Below are 20066 nucleotides of genomic sequence, written 5' to 3'. Positions count from 1 at the left end.
ACCACAATCCCATTTCTAGATGTACCTATATATCAGACGTATTTGAAGATACGCACGAATGAACTCATTTCAATATTATCAATATTTTTGTTCATTTCAATTTCCAATCATCACTTGTTATGATCCACTTTCACAAAATCATTGTTTTTATTCAGTCTAATCTTCTTAGGTTATTGAATCTCGCATTGATTTCTTCTCAATCCACATTAACTGATCCCGTTTCGTGCTGACTTTTACCACCCAACAGAACCACTGTTCTCTGGAAATGTCAATAATTTAATACAGTTATCGCTTTGCCATTACTGTGCAATTGGTCAATCACTGGGCGATCTTTCACTCTCGATTGGCCTTGACAGCAACAATACACAAAGTGTGGGTTGAAATGGGAGAGTTATTTACAGTAGGATTCGCAGTCTACAATCCTAGAAAATAACATCAATGCTTCTTATTGAATTAATGCTGACAGTTTATAATGAATCCAGTACAGTGCAGCGTAATTTCCAGGTGTCTTCGTTCATATTTCCACCAACATCACAAAACAGCTTCCATCGAGCACACAAATTGGGCGGTTTCGTAAACACAGTTTGGTAACCAGTCAGCCTCAGCGTGATTTCCTAGGCAGTGGAAGAAATTCCTCGCAGATTTCGATTCACGCCATTCTGACAAAAGGTCTGTCCTGACTCCCTGCCGCGGCCTTCAGTGACGTATTTATTCCAGTAATCCTTTCAATAATCCTTTATTGCCGTATCTTCGTAATCTTTACTCCTTTGTAATCCTTTCATCTTGTTTGGACTGGCTTTTATCAGCAATGATGACGGAAAAAGTGCTGCAATTCTTTTAATAACGAAGTTTTCATCAGCATGAATGGCTAGCTATCAATCTCGCTCTATTCATCTGAGAGATGGTTTTATTTCAAGGTTATGTCAACTATACGATGACCTCCAGCTCTCTAATGTCAATGTGCAATCTTCAAGTGACTCATCCAGCTATTATGGGATTAGGATGCTCCTTGTGATGAGCAATGAGCCTGTGAAAATAGTTGATTTTGCAATTCTCCACTGATCTTTTATTTGTTTGACTTGGCAGAAATCGCAATTAATTCAAATGTCCACTTATATTTTCAATAGTATAATTCCTCTTTTGAGGTGAGTACGGTATGGGAGGCTCACTCTGTTGATTGATGATGTTGTAAGAGTGTATGCTTTCTTATTACTCAAGACATAAAATAGAATCAGCTTTGGAAGTATAAATAAACCATAATTTCATCTCAGAATTAGCACCCTGAGCTCTCAAAATGCTTACTCGAATTCAAGTAACTGTTTTTCATGGAGTAGCCTAATCATGAGGATGATATCTCACAAAAAAGTTCTTAGTTATCATTCTGAGGAGCAGATTAAGCTTTCAACACATGAAGTAATTACCTATAACTCTTTACTTCAAAAATGTTGATGAATCGAGTAAAAATAATCAATTAAGAGAGTTTGCCTGAAAGAATGATTGAAATTTGAGGTATGGAGGACAGACAGAAAGTGAGACCGGTAACATAGTTGTGCAATTCTACTATTTCAGAGCAACTAACAGGCTAAGCGGTTGACCAAACGGGTTGAAGCAAAATGTTGGATATCGTGCAATTTTTGTGGAGAAAGTTGTGTTTGGTTGTCAACTGAGTTATATAGCCTGAGGCTATTTGATCTGGAATACTATCCAAATAGAGTATTCCAATAAACTAGATTCGCTTCAATAAACACAATTCAAATCTCTGTTGTTGAAGGAATGAAACGTTATGACTGTCATTTAAAAAAGAAAACCTGCTGCACCTGTTAATGTTTGATTGTTTAATAAGATGGAGCTGAATATTGTTGGATGAATCATAAATGTGTCTTATTCTCATTCGCATTATCCATCATTTTCTATGTATGAATTTATTTATAGGCACACTTAATGTGTAGATCAGGCGTATAATACGAAATATTATAATTACGTTTGGACTGGACACTATTGTATAGAACTCTATTCTTCGAAAGCAACCATTTTTGCGTTTTCTCACCCCTGCATTCAGTCTTGTCTCACATATAATTTTGTCAACTTTTATCATTCATTTGAAATAGAATATGACTGCATATGAGACGATTTTACTTCTACTATATTATATCAATCAAACAGTCATAATTCTTAATTCTCCATTGAGCCAATTCTAAACAATTAGAAGAAAAAAGATGAATGAAAATTGGAAGAATCTTTCAGGAAAAATAAATAAGATGTTATGATGAAGGATGGGAGAATATTATGATGATAAGAGCTGTTCTCGGTACTCATTATGCATAGTTCGATTCAATAATTGGGTGATATTTGCGGTGAATGGGTTTCTCTAGAAACACGTGTGCAGGGAAGTAATAATATTTAAAAACCTGACAGTACAGTTTACTCATCACAGCATACGCTGTAAGCAATACACAAAACTAACAATAACCAGTGAATCAGAATTGGTGAATATCTGTTTGTTTTCTATTCTCTTAGCAATTTGTTTATCGAGCAACCTCGTGAATAAGATATAATAATTTTTTCAATAGCTGCCAATCAGTAATAGCCGTAATGTATTTTGATCCAGACGTTACCTGGCTTGGTAAAAGTGTCTCAACAGGTTTGTGAGTATTATCAGGCTGTGGTAGTGGTGTGGTAGTATTTTGGTAGTAGTACTTGCCCGGGGACGCAGCAGCGATAACCCAGAAGCGGCCGGTCACTGGAGTACCGTTGCATTCACCTGGAGAGGGCTCGACTTCAACTTGTTTCGTGTGCTTACTCATGCTTAGCTGCTCGAACAAGTATTACAAAGGACCAGACTTCAACCGGCTTGCTCATTTCCAGTTCATTCAACGCATTCAATCAATTGATCTTGAAATATTGGAAGTGTTCTAGAAGTTTTTTATCGAGAAATATATTGAGCTTTGAGCTTCCCTGAGCTTCATTGAACAATAAAATGGTAACAAAAATGAGCATTACGTCAATTAAAAGATACTACATGTTGATGCCATTTTCATAGATACATAGAATCTTGTAATAGAGAACATTTTATTTTAAAAATGCTTTAAAAATAATAATAAACAATAACACTATGAGCAACAGTATTAATATTTGTGAAACTATTCTATGGTTATTATAATTTTTCAAGCCATATCAGTTGAGGTTCTAGATTTGGGGTTATTTGAAGCTATCAACCAGGATTATCAAGATTTTCCATACAGATAAACTATTAAATTTCAAATATTATTCATGTTGTATTTTCGTAACAATCAATAATTGAAAGCTGTGATTTCAAACGCAACCGAAGGTAGTCAATAATGGGACGAAACGAAGAGCTGCTTTATTCTCACCCTTCATATCAATGGTAGGCTATTTGTAAAAGTATTTATAAGAATCTATCAATGATAGCGGAAAATACTGGAGAAGCCTAATCAAATAGAAATAACCTTACTCTCCTCTTCTCTCGTGAGCTTTTGTACACAGTTGTCTAGTCATATTTGAATTAAAATAATTATTATTGATTGTGGAAGTGAATGCTTTTTTATATAAGCTACTAGCCGTCAGGCTCGCTTAGCTCGCCATATCCGTCCAGCAACAGGGCTCCACCCCCTGGACCCCTGACTGGATCGTCCAAGAATGAGATCAGCGGGCCCGCTTCGCTCGCCTGCATTTTTCATTTGAGCATGCTTCTTTCCATCAGAAAGTCGAAAAGGTGAGAAAAAGGTGAGAAAACGCAGAAAAGCTGATAAAAACGTTAGAAAAACGCTGATTTTGGGCGTATTTTTGATGAAATATTAAAGTCACCTCATCACAAAATTTTAAGACCCTAGCTAAACCTCTGTACCAAATTTGAACATTTTCTGTCTATTACTTGATGAAAGAACTGAGAAAACGCAAAAAACCGCTAATTTTGGGTGTATCTTTGGCGTTATTTCAAATTCCTTCTACACAACATTATTAAACCCTAGCTGAGCTTCTGTACTAAATTTGAACAATTTCTTTTCATTTGTTCTCGATAAAGCTGAGAAAACGCTAAAAAAACGTTAGAAAAACGCAGATTTTGGGCGTATCTTTGGAAAATTTTCCAAATCCGTCCTTAGTGCGCCTCTGAAGGGCCAACTGAACATACCTACCAAATTTGAACGTTTTTGGTCCGGTAGATTTTTAGTTCTGCGAGTGAGTGAGTCTGACAGTGAGTGAGTGCCATTTCGCTTTTATATATCAGTACTTAACAGCCACGAAACAATATTCTCGTATTTGACGTTCTCTTTGAAAAAGTTTATTTGCGATTTTTCATCTCCAGGAAAAATTATTGGATTCATATCCATATCAACGATTTTTCATACAAACAATATTAGAACAACTGGACACCCCAGGATTAAAACATTATTTCTGAATCCATTATTTGTATTGAATTATTAGTATCACATAATGAATCGATCCAGTATATATCTCTCACGACTGAACTTGCTCGAAGACTAGATCATGAACGCAGAGACCCTTGACCGTATTATATTGTAATCAATGTAATCTTTTGTCATTATGTTTGTGATTGCCCACGATACAGTCGGTATTTGAGAAGGTGTACTTCGGGAATATGGGTTGATGGTTGTAACCTACATCCACAAAACACCATATAAGCCGGTATACATGCTTGGTGATTTATTGTGTTGGCTTGCCGCTTGCTCGTTGACCGCGTAACGGCTGGAATGCATTCCACTATGCTTTCACCCATTCATTGAACAGAGAGCGAGAAGCAAAGAGGAAGTGAGAGGGCCAAGAGAACGTTTGAAGTGTGAGAGTGAGTGAGTTTAGGAAAGAGATGGATTGAGGAACAGTTAATGCTTTCACCCATTCATTGCTGGAAGATGAAGAGTGGAGAACAATAAGAGAAAGAGAGAGGGAGAGAGAATTAGAAAGAGAGAGAGGGTGATTTAGGCGTGCAAGAATAGTTGAAGTGTTGAAAGGTGGAGAAAAGAATTAAAGGAAGGAGAGGATAAGAGCTAGTAATTAGGAACAACAGACAAGTAATAGGTTGATGGTGGCTGCTAAGCGAAATAATAGTCGAGTCTCTTATTATTCATTCAGATGAGGAAGTTTGAGGTGAGAGAATATTGGAAGAGAGTTTGTAGAGATGGGAGAAGACTTCATTGCTCTTAGAACTATCCCAATCACTAATTCCAGAAATTGGAATTATCCAATCTTTTCACAAGTTTGAAAAAGTTTTTTGGAATTTTTGGTACTTGTACTATCAATTTAATATATAATATGATATTTTCATAATACAAAAAATATTTTAATTTCAAACATGACTTTAGTGCCAGATTATAGTTCCAACTAATCTTGCGAGATAATACTGGTTTGATGAATTTCAGAGCCACTTTGCTATTCTTTTTCTAAAGTAAACCTACTATAGTGTAGAATATTATTCAAATCAATCAATCAAAATTATTTACAAATGACATTATTATTCAAAAACTTACTGCTCATAAGTTGAAATTAGCCTACACTAAATTGAATTAAGTTTGCAGTTTACAGATCTATATATTACTAGTAGACAAGATAATTATATTTGTTTAGCAAAATATTTTCCAGAATTATTTAGCCGTGGATTCAATTTCAAGTTAAAATATTAGAAGTTATAACATTTTTGGAAAATTTATATCCTATTGATTGACAGAGTCGATTAGTGGATATTGACAGTAAACCGTTACAGAGTGACTTGCAATTTCTTTCTAGGCTTTGGAGAACAATTTTCGGCCGTTGACGGTAGCCTTTGATGGCATAAAAACCTCCCAGACAGAATGCGGTCTGAATAGCTATTATATTACTATAGCTGTTTTACTAACTTATACCCTATTCTCATCGTCTATTCTGATCGTTGGTCCGTCACCGCTGAATGCCGGCAGGATAGAGAAAGCAGCCGCTAAAAGAGGATGAACACAACAACTTCATAAGCTCATTATTCCCCTCTCGGCGATCATCTTCCTCTTTCATATTTTCTTCACTTCCGCGCCGTGCACCCGATTGTCGTGTCTCTGTTCTGTTGCTCATCCTGCGCCTTCACAATTTCTTAGTGCGAACAGAAAGAGGAAGACAAAGATAAAAAGAGAGAAAGTGAGAGAGAGAGAGAGTGATTATGTGAAAGAATGATAGATAAGCTCAGTTCATCATGGGTCCAGGTGAATACCCTCAGAAGTGAAGATGATGTGAGAATACCCATGTATCTCTTCGTCTATTACCTTTGATTCTTCAGCAGCAACAATTCCTTCTTTTTTCTCCTTCTCAGTTACTTCTTCCTCTTCTTATTTCTCTTTCTATTTATGATATTTACTGTTTTATCATGTCATTTCTATCACTACTTGTTCTACTTTACACGTCCACTGCTTTTTTCTCTCCGATACTTTTAATCCTACCGTAAATTATCCTCACTTCGTCTTCTATCTCTGCTTTCCTCTTCCTTTCTCTAGTCTTAGCTCCTACTTAGTCTTCCTCTTTTTTTCTCCTTTACTGTCGTCCTTTATTTTTTATTACTCCTTCACTCTACAACGTCGTTTTCTCCATCAGCCTCTTTTCTTTCGTCACCTCCTCATCTTTCTCCATATTCTCCTTCTTCAATTTCCATCTAATCATATTCTTCTTTTTCTTTTTATTCTCACCTAATCTACCTTCCTACATCTTCATTTATGCTATTCTTCCTCTTTTTCTAATTTCTATTGTTCTTTTGTGTACAGCTGGAACAAATACCGATGCTTTTGTAGACAATAGCACATAGGCTACAGATGTAGATGAAACGTTTGATTCTATCCTTCCATCCCAGTCTATGTTTGATTCATTCCAGTCACATCATCACAATTGAAAGCAGCTTGTAGCTGGTGCCGAGTACTAGAATCCTGATTCCTACATGAATTTACTTGAAAATTACATTTACTTGAAAACAAGGATATAGTATACATGATTATGTGAATTATATATCTATATGCATTACCCGTCCAAGTTTTTGTTTGTGAATACCTAAGATCTTCAACATAGAAAAACGTTTTTCTTACTATTCTTGAGTTCCAGAATGGATTTGATGTTTTGAATGAAATCAGTAGACGGAATGATTCCAGGAATAATAATATTTTTGAAAATTTACAATCTAATTGCTTGTTTATGTACATCAATAAGGAATGAAATCACTTTAATTGTTTACTTCTTTCTTATTTTCTAAATTATTGATTTTGAACCGTTTTCAATTCATGCCCATTTAATCTATCAACTCATTTTATTTTTTATCATGTTTTATCAACTCATCTAGCATTAAATATTATTTTCGATTTCAATTTTCTTGTTTCTATTTATTCTGATAAAGAATGTTGAGCTGTTGAGAGAAATTAAAGCTCCTTTAGTCAAGAGCGGTTCTCTGAACACATAAAACAGCCTCTCATTAAATTCCTACTTTGAACGGTCTTTCACTTTCTTAGAACATTGTCAATTAATTCTGATAGCTTTCGAGCGTGCCCAGTTTACTGTTAAGTACCCTTGACTTGAATGATTTTATTGTCTGACACCTAATTTTCCTCTTGAAATTCAATAATTGAACTATTATCATTGAAACATATTTCAACTAATGATAACATTCGATCGTCTTTTATTGAATAATATTTTTATTGCAATAAGATTCTCATTCTTCGGAAGATTAAATGCGGTTTCCTGTGTTGACACTTTGCGGTCAAATTAGGGAAGTGTCATTGAATAACTCACTGATTTTGTGGAGAGCCCACTGAAGCATCATTATTTAGGAGAATTTTGATTCGGTCCAGGAAATGGGAGAATTTATATGACACTCGGAGTTATAACAGGAAAATGGTGAAATTACTGTACTGATTACATTTTATTGTTATCAAATCATGGTTTTCAAGTACTAAATTCGACCTCCACTAAGTTTGTCACTTAATGACTTAAATCATTCTTCAATTTTAGCTGTCCCCTCAATGATAATCACTACAAATGATATATTGACAAAGGTGAATAGAATTGATCATAACTTATCAGAATTCAATAATAACTTATACAGTGGATAATTCAAAGTACAGTCAAGCAAAACGTAATCTATAAATATGACAGAGCTTGAATTTAAAATTTCAGTTTTCTCACATGTCTCAAGTTCATTTCCGGCTTGAAAATTGTTATAACTGTTTTTTATCAACATTTGAGATATCTCGATTTAAAGTCTTTACATTCAATACGGATATCCACCAAAAAACTAATTTTCCAGTTGAACACATAGCATTGAATACGATAGGAAGTATTTTGTAGTATGAGTTAATTCATTATAACTGATAAATTGAATCTTCTTATTGTGGACACTTGGAGAGAATATTGATTCCGCCCGACTATGTTATTGAAGGATCTGCTAAACAAAAACTAACAACCAACTAGATCTGATACGAATGTTATAATCTCTGTGTGAAAGGCTTTGAAAATTAGATTCACAATTATAAATTCCATGACAGACACTGATCATTTTTTCTCGTCTCTTTCAAAGAAGAGTATACCACCTCTCCTTGAAAACTAATGGACGAACATAATCTAAAATGTTTTCCCTTTATGATTCATGATTATTCATAAGTTCTTATTAGAACAACGATACGTTATGACAGTTGAATTTTCAATTTTTCCAATCATTTTTCTCTAGTTAGATTCTATTTGCAGCCATCAAACCAGGAAAATGTTCGTTATTTATCGAATGTATCCGGGAAACCAGGGAGGTTGACTGGATTGAAGAATTTCGGAATTTCCAAAGGGCCAATACCGTGACTGGTATTGGAACTGGTTTTGTATCGACAGAGCAGCACGCATTTAGTACACCTGATTGTGTGACTACAAATACAGTACATACATATATACAAGAAGGCAATTATGCTGACCTTGTGTGACGTCATAGGCTTTATTGCACCTCCACACTGACCAACTCTTGCGTGACACGCCTCCGGCTCTCTCCCTCTTCTCCTTATTCATCCAGCTTACTCACTCTTTCTACTCCTTTCTTTTTCATCATCATCTTCTTCTTCTTCTTCTTCTTCTTCTTCTTCTTCTTTTTCTTCTTCTTCTTCTCTCTCTTTTACTTCTCTCTCACCTCCTCATTCTAATTCTTTTCCTCCTCCCACTACTTCCTCCACCTTCCATATTCTTCTTCAACTCCTCCTTTTCCTCTTTACTTTCCTTTTTTTATGTTCACCTTCTTCGTTTTCTTCCTACTCTAATTCCTCCTCTCCTTTCATTCCCATCATTCTCCTCTCCTTCTGGGTCTACTTCGAGACTTAAATTCCAGCTAGTCTCAGTTGAATTCGTGCTCCTATTCTTCACTCTGTCTACCTCCTTTTCTCATACCCCCTCTTCTCGGTCCTCTTTACACGTCGTTCGGGATGATGGCTCCCAAAAGCAATCACCAACCAACAAGGAAGTAAACTCGAGGAGAACAGACGTGGACGATTCTCAACTCATTCAAGGTCACTGACTTTGGTCCCAAGAGTTTGCTCCTAGCTATTGCTAGAATGTATATGATCTCAACTTGAACTTGACTCAGCTGCCTACGTATCATAGAATTATTTCGAATTCCAAGAATACAAATTTACAGTGCTTCAAAATGTTCAATAATTGATTTATCATTGATTCTATTTTTCTGGTTTCAGAATAAACAAAAATCTGAATAGGTAGTGGAATCAGTTAGCAGTCATTATCCAATTCAAAACAATGTGATTCATAGCAAAATAACATTATCTCAATTCAAAGCAATGAATCACCAACAACAGAGCACGCCCAAATAATATTAAAAACCTTCTGCGCCAGTTATCAATATCTTACCCAGAAAAGCAAGCTTTAGTTCTAGGAGGGAGTTCGAGTTTTATCTACCTTTGACGGCGTGTTCAACTTTCAAAGAGCATAATCTCATTTCATTGTGATTGCAATTATTTCTCTCAGTAGGACGATTGCTGTGACCGTAAAATAGGCTAAAGTCCTGAATCTTTGCTTGAAGAGAAAAATATTTTGGTAGAACAATTTCATTATTTGTACTTTTTGGACGCTATTATTTTTCATGGCAATTAGGCAAGTCATACTTGATAGATGAGAATCAATTTGAGACCTGTTGCTCCAACTATACGGCCGCAATCAATTGTCAAAGCTAAGAAACTTTGAACGTGAACTCCTACATTTATATGGTGGATGGAAAATAGTCAACTGGGACCGTGATGCTGTCTGATCATTCCTCATTAAACAATGAGTCTTAAGTTTGTTCATGACGTCAATGAAAAAATCAAAGCAATAGTGACTTTGGAGTCATGCAGTTACTGAAAATTTATTAAAAACGTGTTGACCTTTTCCAAACACAGATTTCTATTAAAATAAACAATCAATAAAAATAGTTTAGTGGTAAGACATTCCAGTATAAGTTCACCGGAATGTAAAGGGAAAAAATCTTGCAATTTTTTGCAAGAATCTTTAAATAATTCCAAACTCTAAAGAAATGTTCTTTGACCTTGAAAAAGTATGATTTGTGCCAGAAGGAGTAATGCAGACATCCCGTTTGGCATAATCATAAATGAAGGCTGAAGGCGCAGGATAGGCTACCAGCCGAACATGGTTTATTCCTACTTTGAACTTGTACTTCGTACATTATTATTCCTATTTACTAAACAAGTAAATCAACTTTAATTCGAAAATTTAGTATAGAGTTTGATCAAGTAAATCAACTTTAATTAGAGAATTATTGATAATAGAGTTTGAAGCTCTGACAGTTGAGCTGTTTATCTGCAACAGCCCATTAATCAATCTTTGAAAAGTGTAAAACTCAATAGCAGAGTTTGAAGCTAAGTGACAAGATATTAATGTTCAACGAGAACAGCTATCAGTTACTTAGAAAGAACGTAAATTCCCTTGTCACTTTTCTACCTGGACAAAAAAATGATAAGTATGATAGCATTTCATAAATACAGTGTACTTGATTATGCCTATGAATTCATGAAAATTAACACCTTGTCACTTTTCTACTTTGACAAAAATATAATAATTATGATAGAGTTTCATAAATACAGTGTACTTGATTATGCCTATGAATTCATGAAAAGTAACAAAACCTATGAACTTAATTATTAGTCTACAGGTGTTTAATACAAAAACTCTACTTCATTTGCATTTTACCTCATTTTGATCTTATTGAATTTCAAAATGTACAGGCTGTACATGTACTTGTATGTTGTATGAATGTTACTGTTCGAAATTTCAAATTCAATTAGTAAATACTGTTGAAACCACTCACAATTCATTTTATTTATTTGATTAACATTACTCACTGTTCGATCAAGCTGAAGCATAGTATTGATGTATTGGTGTATTGATTTTTGCTTTAAGCTTCCAGTAGAGCTACGTAAATGGATCATGAAACGAACAAGTAGCCTACTATCAACAGTACAGTGATAAACTAACTTTTGAAAGCCGATAGGTTTATTGCTTCCAGTGAGTACTAGATAATACCTGTCCTAATGATCGTTATGACTCATTTAGAAACACTGTATGTAAATGAAATATGAACTGAATTGCGTAACAGGAGTCCAAAAGAGCCTTCTACATTTCGATTTCTGAAGGCCACATTTTATACTCAGTCGTTTTTCAATATACAAGTTATCTTTTATTCGTATCATGTAAATTTACTGCAGTAGTCTAGTTCAGGCTGCGATACTTAAACGTTCAGGTTGACTATGCTGGTCGAACAACAAATATTGCTCTGTTCAATGAGTTGAATAGGGTGAAAAAAGAAGAACATTTTTATTCAGTTTGACAGACTTCAACAATCTTTGTGCTCTAGTTCCAGGTGAATATGTAATATTGTATGTGCAGAGAAAACTGTATGTAGAGTGATTGTATGTAACATTTCAAGTTCACTTAACATGAATTCTTATCTCATTTAGATCATAATATAGCTTTTTGAATATTGATATATACCTGGTGGATTAACGTTTTAACAATTCAAAACCATAAACATACTGCCTATTTCATCAAGTTTATAAAATCTATTCTTTGATAGGTAAATGTTGAACTCCCTGATCAATTGCAATAAAAATTAGTAGAACACTATTTTCTTTATATTCGATATGATTATTGTTAGCTTGTTAACATGAACTCATGGCAACTGGAAGGTTGAGAAGAATTGATGCTATTTAATAATATAATATCTAGCAATTACTCGAGTAATGAATGTAAACTTAAATCCTGCATTCAGGTTTCGATTTACGAAGTAGCTGATCAAGTCTTAAATGAAGTCCAAACTTATTGAATGAAATGAAGTCAAATAACGCTTCTGCGAAAAGTTTTATTATATTTTGGTAACTCAATCAATCAAGAATCTTCTTTATTCCACAATACAGCAAGTACAAAAATGATAAATAATATGAAATATAAAATACAGATTATTAAGTAATTAGATTAGGGTTTCATATTATACATCACGGAATGAGCCTACATGGGCACTGTGGCCTGTGCGTAGACTCGAGTTGGTATTTCAAGTAGAGTGAATCTTAAGAAGAAGGAGAGCCTAAATGAATTTAATAGATGAGGGTAATTTCATTCCAATGATTGTCATAGTTTCGTATTGTAGAAAATCATTCTATATTCTTATGTCCGTCTGTAACGTATATAGACAGTCTGTATCGTAAAGTCAGTCGGTATTAATATAGAGTCAGTAGAAGTCATGTTAATATGAAGTCAGGTGAGTCCGCCGCCCGCCAAGACCAGAGCCACAGCCTCCTCATCACTTATTTCAAACAATCAATATTTCAATCTTTTTTTTAAAATTGCAAGAAATCTCTTGAGATTACGATATATTACTTGGGATAAGAAGAAACAATTTGTTGTTGAGAAGGATCTCGTTAGCTGGATAGTTCTGATCCCAACTGTCGCTGCATATCTCGTGTTATGAAAATGTGAAGATGGTAGGAAAATTGAACCAAAATGTTTATAAACACAGGAGAAAAATGAAAAATATTTCGGTTTCTAATTTCACTTTTGTAGGGAGTGGTTCCACAACATCTCTGTGTCTAGTGTAACTCTAGTGTACACGTTAGTGTAACTAAATTTTGCAACAGAATGATTTTCGTACAAGGTACGAAATTTTCCACACATCAATTGAAAACCTGCTTGTACGAAGCAAGATAGAAATAGTTTCAATTCGTTTTCTCAACTAATCATCATCATTCAACCGCTCCTTGATTCTCATTCAGTAAGCTCATTATCAATATAAGACAGAAGACCATGAAAATATATTCTGAATCAGATAAGATAAAGCGTTAAACGCTTGTTTATTTCTATGATCCTTGCAATGCATAGATTCGGATTTAGAGAACAGAGCTTATGATCGTAGTGAACAATGCGACCAAGAAACTAGTCAGCCTTGATATGTCTGACTTTTTATGTGACAGGTACTTTATGGACAAAACATTCACACCTAGCCGACCATTAAACTGAAATGAGACGAAAAAATCTCATCCAAACAGTTCTTTCTGCTGTTTGATCTTGATATTGAGCGCCCCTCTACTAGACTTCAAGGCTTCAACGTACATAGTATTCTCTTGAACAATTATCCCAACCAATATTATGAATAAAATAATAGAAATTCTCCCACATTCTTGAACTTAACACCGTGCTGTGTAGAGATGACTCCATTGTCTCCCACAATTATCCAGCGAACAATTGACAAATTTCCGAGTTCAACTCAATGTAACAGGCTAATGAGTTCTTAGACCTTGTAGTAGCACTTTGAACAATTTATTATTGTGTTTCAACTAACCGCATGATCAAATTCTCTTATCACAACAATGTGCTTGTTGCTAGTTTTCCAGATGATTCATTCTCTAGCCTTGGATGTCTAGTGTAGTAGTCACTTGACATTGTGCTGTTCATTCCTAATGAATATTTAAGTGAATCATCATTTATTTTTTCATAAGAATTCCTATGTTAATTTATCAAATCATAGGCCTATTCTCAGTCCTTCAAAATATCATCATGTCAAGTTTTCATTTTGTCAATTTTACGATAAGTCGGGTTTTCAGAACCTGAAGTTCTCAGTTCCAGTTTTCCAGTACGTCAAGTTTTCATTTCGTCAAGTTTCCAGTTTGTGATACTTTGCTTAAATGGTCATCTATACTAATCAAACGAAGAGAATTGGCTCATACATGTACGGGATAGGAAATATACGAATGACGCATCATCACATCTGAACTACTGAACTGATTAACTTGGAATTTTGCATATATATAAAAGATATTCTCAATTCACCAAGGATGGTTATAGGCTTTTTTGCAGTTCTTCAAGATTTCAGTGAGACAAGTTCTCAGTTTGTCAAGTTTGTCGTAATTGGTAGCAAGCGCGACTCATGAATCAGAGATTGCGGGTTCGTGACAAATCAAACTTTTTTTTCTGAGAATTTCCAACTCTGATGATCATCCACGTAATTTTGACTAAATATTGAATAATTTCACTATTTTTTATGTTTCATGGACATAAGGATGTTGCATTTCACAACACAAAATTTCCCCCAGTGCAAAGCACAGGTTACCTGCTAGTTCTGCTATGAAAATCATACAATGTAAATGTTACATGATAATTATGAACAATATTAAATTATGATTTCCGATATTTATGTCTTATGAATATAAAACCCAACAAATTTATTAACACATTTTCTTCAATTACACCAGACAGTGTAGCGTGTTTTGTCTACTACCATCATGATTGTTAAAACACTTTCACTAATTTTCTCTCAATTCTAGACCATCGGAAAGCTGAAACTGGCAAATTAACAGTGATTCAGTTTCGTATGAAATTTCAAATTTGAAACTGGATTATCCGGTTGAGCTAGTCAATAACAACGTCTACTGCTCGTTTAAAATTCATTTGCAACTTCATTCAAATGATTCCGTTATGGAAAAACTTAATTATCTATCAAATGGTCAATTAATGCTTCCGAATGTAGTTCGGAGAGTTTATGTCACTCTCAGATCTTGATTACGGTACTGTTGCAGATGGGGAATATAATCCCTCATTTTTGCTAATGATCGCTTTTGAAATGTTTTTATAGTACTTCTCTGTGAGTCTGATATTTCCCTTTTCTTAAAAGCCTACAGTTGTAGCCTCTAAACATTTCTATAATCTTTTTCTTCCTCCTTCATTCTCTAAGGCCCGGTTGCACAAAAGCCGGTTAAATTTTAACCGTGATCAATTTCACGAGAACCAATCAGAAAAGGTCTGATAAGACAGCTTTTCTGATTGGTTTTCGTAGAATTTATCACGATTAAAATTTAACCGCCTTTTGAGCAGCCGGCTCTAAGTCTCTTTTTTCCTCCTCTTTTCCTCCTCATTACCACTTCTTACTCCTCTATTACTACTTCTTCTCCTCTTTCTTTTTCTTTCCCTTATTCTTCCTTCCCTATTCCCTCTTTTCTCTCTCTAATTCACCACCTCTCGCTCTCCTTTACTCGCCCTCCTTCTCATAACATTTTACCCTCTTTTCTTTTCTTATCGTCCGTTATCTTCTCTTTCCTCTCCAATATCTTTAGCTTTCTCTTGTTATTCCGTTTACAATAAAATTAGACATGATACTATTATTCATAGGACTGTTTCTCGAACAGATTAGATGTGAGAATGTCATGACATGATACCACTAACATGATATCGAATCATCAAGAGGGTAAAATATAATTAGATTACTACTTGATATGATCATTTCACATTATTCTATATACGGTTTATTATCGATCCTGATTTTACTTTTACCAAAGCGTTCAATCATTAGAAGCCGAAATGGCCCACAACGTTTTTCAAACCATACACTACAATGAGCCTGTATGCTTGGTTTGTAGGCCTAAATTCTGTAGGTGTCTCCAGGCAACTAACTGTATGTGACCACCAAAAATGGAGAAATGGAAATAGAAAAGAGCGTTGAACCCATCTTAACCTGAAGCATATCCGCAGTTCATTTGGGTGTGTGACTAGCATCCGGAGAGACAGACATCATGCCTGTTGAAATATGCATTCCGATTCCATCGACGACTAATAGAAGACCGGAATACTTGAAAATAAACTCGTTTTCAATGTTTCTCCATATAGCTCCTGCACTATTTTCACAGTAGTAGGTCTGATATTTTTTGTCTGGGAGTGGTTAGTTCAAAAATTCCCAAGTTAATAGCAACTAGAAAAAACTAAGTTATTCGAACCCCAATTTAAAATGCTACCGTATGTTTGGTCTAGAAAGTAGCCGAGTAACTCGGAAAAGAAATCCATTCATAATACTCTCGTACCTCGTACGTTCGTATTTACTATAAATTCAGATGTGGACAGATTATCAATTAGAATTATAGTACCTACTCAACAATTAGCAATATTCTAAATATCGGTTTCATCTTACATCTTACATCTTAGGTCTGAATATTTATAAACATTTAGAAATCTCCAAAAACATCTTCTAGTAAGAAATACAAACACTGTACAGCCATGGCAGAGTTCACAGAGAATGAAAGAGTTTTAAGGTGGTATAAGAATAACTTAATCCAAGTTTAATGTAAAAAGAATTGTATGTCCACTCTGTAGAAATCATAGTTTATGTCAAGGTTAACTTTGATAAATTCATTATCTATATGAAAATAATCAGTTGAAGTTGTAATGAACTCTGATATTATTTCTATTAGATAACATGTATTCTTTTTTTATCTCATCTTATTTGAGGTACGTCCTATCAATTTTCTGTGTTATGTTTTTAGTCTGTTTCAAATATGGAAAGTTCACAAAAAAATTGAATACTAAAAAAATGTTTTCAATTATTCCAGGCTACTTGTAGTGCACCAGATGCTTCGCTTCTTGATTACAATGAATTCCATTGAATCTTTGTATCCCACTAGACAAGAAATGTTTGTAGCTTTTGTTGAAGGTCACATGATGTGTGAGGAAGGTCATTCTATCATAGATAACTTAACACAGCCTTCTAATATAGGCCAAACTTAAACTAGTAGGCTACTTCAGAAATTAATTGGTGTTGAATAGCATTAATGACGTAGCCTAAGAGAAAAATTTCTTCTGAATCCTCGACTCAATCGAATGATTGATATTGATGAGAGTTCATAAAAAATGTCTAGGATCTTGGTAATTGCTTTCACTATTCAATGGTTTATTCATGGTTTCCTTATTGGAGTGGATTGAGAATTCAAAGAAAAACTGTCAACAGAGAAACATATAGTTAATTCTGACATTTGGACATTACTTCAACTCACTTAGAATCGTATTTTCATTTTTTATGTATGTTTCACAAATTACAATATCTTATTTTGTTTGAACTATTTAAATATAGGTTCTCCACTACGCCATGAACCTGATTTATTACTGTGTCAATGAAATCGTATGGTCATGATCAATTCATAATCTCCTATATTAGCTGGATTTGTTCCCAAAACCATCAACCATTTTCTTCTATTTAAGAACATCAGAAAAGATGTTATATTAAATAATGTATCTCTATATTATTATCATCATGGAATTTCTCCCTTCGAAAATGTAAAAACTCAGGAATTATTACTCGTGGCTGGAGCTCAAGGCTTCTTTTTCCAGTCACGCCAAAAACTATTGTAATTTAGTGATTATTTTTATTTTTTTTAATATTTCTTGTATTTGGCAATAAATTCATTATTCATTATTCACAAGACAACAGTATGCTACGATTATTATCCTGACCAATAAGACATGAAGCATAATAAGTTATTCATATGAACCAGATAAATGCCGATGACACTCCGGAACCAATGTCCCAGTTCAGTTCAGTTCATTATCAATAGGTTTTCTAATAGAAATTATGAAACACTTCCATAAGTGTATTCCTGAACAATCCGTATATAAAACGTTTTTTCACCTTGAGAGTTAGATTCCATTCAACACACGAATCATTATATTCACATAATATTATGCTCACAATCAATAATAAACCAAAAATTACAAAACTGTCTTCATCTTGACACATGAATTCATTCTATGAAATGAATAATTATCCATCAGACTATTATAAATATTGAAAACTCTTCATTAATTCTTAGTTTTTTTCTATGAATTATTTTCCAAGTTTAGATGAAATTGAAAGATGTTTCGAATAAGCAATGAAAAAGCAACCGTGATAGTCACATATAATTCAAGCATTGCAAAAATCCTATGTTGTCGATAGTAGAGATGACTGATGTGATAGACCTTCAAAACAAATGATTTTTGTTTTGCTGTCTTTGGAAAAAAGTATACAGGTCGAAATAATTACGCTCACGAAGAAAATAACAGCAGTAAATATGAAAACAAATCGTGCTCATCAGTGGCGCTTGGAAACCCATTAGAAAAGAAAAACTTGTTTAACGACTTTTAAGTTTAAATACAAAAAGTAGAGAGAGAGAAAAAACTTGCTCTCAAAGAACAACTACTCATCATCTTCAGCACACGAGAGAACGTGTTCCTGATCATCTCTCACAGAGATGAAGAGAGACGAATGGAGAGAATTATTGAGAATTGCTTTGACACACATTTTCGGTCAACTTGCTAATCGATTAACAACAGAGACAAAAAAAGAGAGAGAGTGTGTGATGGGCTCGGTAACATGAAGATGTGCTCAAATCACCAGCCCTTTCGTGATGTACTGACTTCCTGAGTCTATCCTTTATTCATTGAACAGTACTTCTAATGTCTATCGGATAAGAATCGATCATTTTCTTCGTCCTCTTGTCGAACCACTACTTGTCCTAAACTAGGTCATTTGTTCGTTTGCTCATGGACATTATCAGTAGGTTTACAATGTGTAACCTGTTGCGTGTTCGAATTTAGTTGTTTCTACTTCTAGGCGGCCATCAAAACTTCACATTCCTACTAAAGTATTGAATGATGAGCGAAGGACTGAATTTGCTATCTCAAACGACCTTACAATCTTCACTACTGTTCAAATAACTGGAACAATATTGAGTAGAATTCGTATTGAGAATTTCCTATCATATACGTAGGCCTACCTTATGATTATTATGTAAGTGTTTCATGTCTATCAGTAGATTATACTGGAAAGTGATTTCTTCTGCCTCACCTCACATCAAGTAGAGCTATGATAATTACCTACTATTATACGCGTGACTTTGGTTGGGAAAACGTAGAATGCCTATAGTTTCTTACATATTACTCATGATTACTATTGATTCATATCAATTTCAATAAATTCATTGAAATCATTAGTTTACAAATCATGAGAACGATTTGAATAGAAACATCAGGTTTAATTATAAACTGTTCAGAATTTGTCCATAAAAACAAGGTCGATAACGTATCTTTTCAAAATTCTCTTCAAAATCATAAAAAATTCCCAAGATTTTTTCCATTTTCATTCAGTCAAATCTGTACCCTGTTAAAATTTAATCATGATTGAATTCCACAAGAACCAATCAGAGAAGGGTTTTCTGAGAAGAAGGCTTCTCTGATTGGCTCTCGTGACATTTAATCGGGATTAAATTAACAGACTTCTGTGCAACCGGGTGTAACTCTTTGTTCTATAATATTCCTCACGTCTTTCATTTTCTATAATATAATAAAGATAAGAATTAACGTATACATACACGGGATAGGAAATTCACAAATAACGCATCATCACGTCTCAACTACTAAACTGATTAACTTAGAACTTTGCATATAACTTTATAATTTACCGAGGATGATTAAAGACCTATATTAAGAGCTTCAAGATTTCAGTACTTCGAGTTTTCAGTTTGTCTAAATCAATCTATTTGTGCTTTAAGCAGACCCTTGCGGAGCACGGGTTACCTGCTGGTATGAACTAATCTAGTTATTCACAAATCATGCTGTAGAGGGATGCACTCTGGACATCTATATATGTTTATCTCATATCATGCTTGAAAAGTTTTGTGTTATCATGTTTGTATTTAATTCTTGCTATAAATTATGTGGTTGACGTGGTTAAATGGACATTACTGTCCAAACTTCGCCACATC

General features: G+C 34.3%; 1 protein-coding gene across 2 annotated transcripts in view; it reads left to right on the top strand.

The window, feature by feature from the left end:
* LOC111050787 (putative ferric-chelate reductase 1 homolog) overlaps positions 1–20066 on the top strand; it is a 47255-nt gene that overhangs the window by 10109 nt on the left and 17080 nt on the right. The window lies entirely within an intron of this gene.

The sequence above is a fragment of the Nilaparvata lugens genome, chromosome 2 (assembly GCF_014356525.2).
Source record: "Nilaparvata lugens isolate BPH chromosome 2, ASM1435652v1, whole genome shotgun sequence".
Taxonomy (NCBI): domain Eukaryota; kingdom Metazoa; phylum Arthropoda; class Insecta; order Hemiptera; family Delphacidae; genus Nilaparvata; species Nilaparvata lugens.
This window is presented reverse-complemented; position numbering and strand designations above follow the sequence as displayed.